The following is a 5661-nucleotide window of genomic DNA, read 5'->3' as shown; positions in this document are numbered from 1 at the left end:
CGCCATGTGTCGTCCTTTCTCGTACACTCTCGTAGCTCATTCTTCATTACTCGTCATGATATCGTGCACATTTCGGCAGAATTCGTAGAAATCTCTGTGGTTGTCGAAAGAGTGTCGTGCACACATCGTACTGATGTTGCTTAAACTCGAGTTTAACAGAAGAATGTCGTACTACTCATGTATTCACATAGAAGAGAACTCGAGCAGGTCTCGAACTGATGTACCTAGCATCAGAATCCGCGGTGATCTCGTGGCATTTTTTGGCGAGTTAAAATTCACCAACACTCGTGGTAACTTGCGGATCCAAGACAGGGCAAAAGGACAAAAATATAACATGCTAACATTTTTCTTAGGTTCAATTTTTAGCAAGCCTGATAAGCGCAATAAATTTGCATTGCAGTGCACGAGAACACCCAGTTTTGACCAGTGAAGCGGATTGCTTTCGGGAATAACCAACATTTTTTTTCCATATACTGAGCATTTGCCTACATATTTTGAAATATTACTTTCACTTCGAATCACCCTCTTGCAATTTTGACATTGACCGCGCACTCGGCTATGTCTTAAATGCATGAAGCGTCTTCATTGGACGGCTATCATCGACTTCCCTGGTTTTATGACGTTATTGGAAAAGCCTTCAAATGTTGTCCAAAGTGAAAGTAGAAATACCGCAACAACAAAAACGGTCGATTTGAATAAATAAGCGCCTTACTTAACGAGTTCACAACGGTAGGGATGCTATTTCAAGATTTTCTTTGTAATGCATGAGCAAAGTTTACATGTCAGTCTGTAATTAACGTGTTTTTTTTTTGGGGGGGGGGGGATTTTCGTACTTTTTGAACCCCTTAGGCCAAAAAAAATATATAGAGGATATTTGTTTATTTCAGTGTAAGATCGTATTTTCTTTCATGCTTTATGATGAAATATGGGGTTTTAACAGTGAAATAACAACAGTGAAAATATCAATTTGATATTTTCACTGCAAAATAAGGAGAGAAAATATCAATTTTCAGAACTACTTTTTAAATCCTTTGTTGTTACATGTACTTGCCTTGGTCAAAACAGAACACTGGACTTCAGTAAATTATGTCAAAAAAGGTTAAAAAAAAAATAAAGAAATACTTTATAAATTTAAATAAATATATAATTGGAAATTAACAACTTACCGTTTATTACCGGTTATCCCGTTTATCAAACATTTTACTGATCTTTGAAGCTGAATGTTCGAACATTTGCTTTCATTCCAAACAAATTACAGACAAAAACAACTGTTCGAACATAAATAAAATTTTATAGCATCGATCAAATGTATTTTGAACTGTTAACCGTTGTAGTACGTAAAATGAGCTTCCTGGAGACTTCACACAACAATTTACAGATACTATCTGTGAATTCTCCAGGAAGCTCATTTTACGCTAGTTTGTTGACACATTTTGAGATGTGGGTGGGGTAAAAAATATCGGATCAATCTGAAACTAGCGTGGCATTTACTCTTCTGGAAAACAAACATTTTAAAGCGAAACAGACTGGTCTCTGACAGTAAGATGACTGTATATTAACTTACTATCAAAACACGCGTATATGCAGTCTTAAAACTAAGAAGAATGGTTAAAATCCAATGAGTATCCACATTTGTTTTGCTAACACATTTGACTTTCCAAATTTTCATTCTATAAATAGCGGCGTAGTAATTTGGTTAAAATAAAAAGTGTTTTCATTATTTTTTGGAACATTTGTGCACTAATAATACTTCATTTTTTACTGTTCATAAAGCTTTGCAATAAAAAACGAGCAAATATTAAGCTATAAGAATGAACAGCAGAGAACTATTTCTCAGCAAACCGAAAGTAAAAAAGTTGACAGCTATAATTATGCATGAGGGGCGCCCCACGGGTAGCGGCGTAAAGCCCACCCTTTTCAAAAAAGGGGGTTATTCAGAAATAAATAAAAAACAAATCAAACTCCGAAAATAAGCATAAAAGAAACAGAAAATTTGTTTATTTCAGTGTAAGATCGTATTTAATTTCACTCGTGATCATAAAAAAACTACATTTTCACTCGTGGCTTCGCCACTCGTGAAAATATGTTTTTCTATGACACTCGTGAAATAAAATACGATCTTACACTGAAATAAACAAATATCCTGTATTTATTTCACGAGTGTCATAGAAAAACATATAGTTTTTCTATGATCACGAGTGAAATAAAATACGATCTTACACTGAAATAAACAATTTTTTCTGTTTCTTTTATGCTCATTTTCGGTGTGTTTTTTTGTTTTCTTAATTACCCCCTTTTTTGAAAAGGGTGTTATTTACGCCAGTATCCGTGGGGCGCCCCTCACGCAAAATTATAGCTGTCAACTTTTTTATTTCCGGTTTGTTGCTCTGCTATTTATTCTTACAGTTTATTTTTCGCTCTTTTTTGGTGCAAAGCTTTTATGAACAGTAATCAATGAAGTTTTATAAGTGTAAATATGTTCCAAAAAATAACGAAAACACTTTGATTTTAAGCGGGGCATGAATACATAACCAAATTACTACGCCGTCATTTTATGAATAAAAATTTGGAAGGTCAAATGTATTAGCTAAACAAATGCGGATATTTGTATATATATATATATATATATATATATATATATATAATGATGAGATTTTAAACATTTTTTTTAGTTGATATTTTCACTCCTTATTTTGCAGTGGAAATATCAAATTGATATTTTCACTGTTGTTATTTCACTGTTAAAACACCATATTTCATCGAAAAGCATGAAAGAAACTTGTGTTTCCGGTAACATGGCGAAAAAAAAAATAGGGTCGGTCGGTCGGGATTTTTTTTTTACAGTTTCGATTTCATGCAAAATTCTGTTGCATCAAATTAATTATATTATATCCAAGCTTTCCATAAGTAACAGAAAGTCAGAAAAAAACAGCATTGTTTAATGCCTGAAATCATTTTCTTGCCTTTGACTACCGTATTTTCCCGCCAATTTTGCCCATGAAATTTGTGTTTTTATATACAATACACCTTTATAAGACGCGATCGGTTTTTAGAACGAATCCAGCACTTCAATTTCTACAAATCTATGTTCTAGCGAAACAGTCATTTATCAACTAAATTTGTTAATTTGCTTGAAGAAATCGCCGATTTTCTTGTCAACTGTTTAAGCTCTCTTATATGGAGTTAGTTTAATAATAGAACAAGTAAACGCGGACATTTATTTTACTTATCTTATTTAATTATTTATAATTTCTCATAATTCTCGTAACAATCAAAGTTTTATTCATATTCGTAGTGAATTCAAATATTTCGGTCATTGCTTTAAGATTCCCAGACGACGATTATTGATTATTATATTTTTCGATCGTATGGTATTTTCTTACCAGCCTAGACGAAATCCAGGCAATCAAATGGTATCATACGGTATCCAACCGACCGATTTAAATACAAACCATAGCTACGCGCCTTTGATATTTTTGCCGCTCGTGCTCAGACGTCACAAATTGTACCGTTTGATCTGCAGCCGACACATTCCTATACATGTGTTGTTATAACTTTCGCAGGTTTTTGTTTGGATTGCTGTTGATGTGACTTTAATTAGGCGAAATAAATAAACAATGATAACTGCTGATAAATTAATGTAACGATTAATGAAAATGTGAACCTCGCAGTTAAGCCTGCATGAATTCGCAAAGCCTAATCGTAAGAAGCCTGCATGATATACGCAAAGCCTAATGTAAAAAAGTAAGTTCTATTTTGGACATGGATAAATATTATATAAACAACGCGAACATTATCCTAAATATTTTCATTATAAAGACAGCAAAATGCGTCTCCTGTGATCAACCACGTGTTTGGACCATAAACATGCGTTTGCCAATTTGAAGATATCGGACAGCGATCGCCGAACTCCGCCATTTTTGTTTCCCTGTTGACAAAGCGTCTCGGTAATGTACATACTCAGGAATGAAATTTTATATTCCGAGAACAGAGACAGTCAAACAACGAACATAACGACGATATATTTAATTTATGATTTTTTTTTACTTTTATGCCTAAAAAAGATTAGGGTCGGCGAGGAAAAAATAGGTTCGGTCGGGTTACCAGAAACACGGGTTGTTTTTTTTGGCCTTAATTGTTTCGTAATTGGCGTTTTAAGTGTTGAGTCTGTGCATTTCTTCTGATTATGTTAGTTTTGTATCAAGAACTGGCATAAAAGTTACACACTTATTGTAGCTTAGTCTTTTACCTTTCCGGCAATTAAAAAATGATAGCATTTTTTAAAATATTCAGGAAATATTTGACATTGTTTAGGGCAACTGTGGTTATGGGGATTTCTAGACATGGGAACCTTATCTATTTTATATATATAATTATAAAATGATACTTTTTCCAAGTTATACTCTTAGAAATTTATTGCAATGTTATTTTATCAATTTTAATTATTGTTTGTTAATTTTTAGACAATATTATTGACTGAAGGGCAGAATTTAAAAATATTTTTTAAACAATATCAAAGAACTGAAAGGCCATATTTTAGTGACCAACCTATGTGAAAATCACCTGTGTATTCACCAAAATCTTGAGGGGTATTGGTGTTATCTTTTCAAATAAGAACGTTATTTAAAAAAAAATATTTGAAACTTGTGGATGAAATTCATTTCCTGGTTACAAAAATGCAAATATTTTTTTTAAAGTAGCTGCAATCACCACAAAATCTCAAGACAATATTGATTTTAAGCTTTAATGTTGTCCGGTTAGCGCAGTGGTTAGCGCACTCTCTTCTCACCAGGGTTCGATTCCCGATTTGGGCGCATGTGAGTTTGGTTTGTGGTCACCAAGCCTGACAAGTGGGTTTTTCCCGGTTCTCCGGTTTCCCACCACAACACAAGACCACATTCACGCGTAAAATCGTGCCAACGAGATTGATATAATGTTGTTATAACTGGTTACACAATCGTTGTAAAATAAATATGTTTAAACCAAGCTTTACTAAATATTTAACCTCAAAACTAAATAAAAAAATACTTTTTTTAAACATTTTAAATGTTGGTCCACCAAAATACGTTTGCATTGTGGCCGGCCATACTATGCTTTTTTTAGACTGGGTTTATATATTTTGACCAAACTTGGTATATTGAAAGATTTTATGGAGACTTATAGTAGCGAATCTTTATCGTTTCGTCGCATAGTGGCGTTTCTTGTTCTAAACTACTCGTTTTCGTAAAAAAACAACCCAAAGACTTTGGATTGAAGTACTTTCTGTTGATATGCTTGAACCTAACCCTTCGCATTTCTTTCAATAAGAGCATACAATGGACTACTGTTGCATATCGTGTTCCGCTCGGGACTAGGTTAAAATTTACTTAATGTATAGCTTATGAGAAAATGCTGAAAAAAGCTGTCGGTAGTTGTTGGCGGACGGATTTGTATCCAATGCGAGTAATATTTGCAAAAGAATTGCTTTTGTCAAGTAGACATAAGCAATGTACTAGTTTTTGTACATAGGTATAATTTACTTATTCCGATACCTAATTTGCACTTAACGTTATTCTTGAAAATTTCAACTATGCTAGAACTAGCTAATGGTTGTAAACGCTATCCAATATGCAAATAGCACAAGGTCAAATTTTATTCATCAAGTAACCATTTCCAAAATCT

Source organism: Mya arenaria, chromosome 15, assembly GCF_026914265.1.
Source record: "Mya arenaria isolate MELC-2E11 chromosome 15, ASM2691426v1".
Classification (NCBI taxonomy): domain Eukaryota; kingdom Metazoa; phylum Mollusca; class Bivalvia; order Myida; family Myidae; genus Mya; species Mya arenaria.
The sequence above is the reverse complement of the archived record's forward strand: the minus strand, read 5'-3'. Positions refer to the sequence as shown.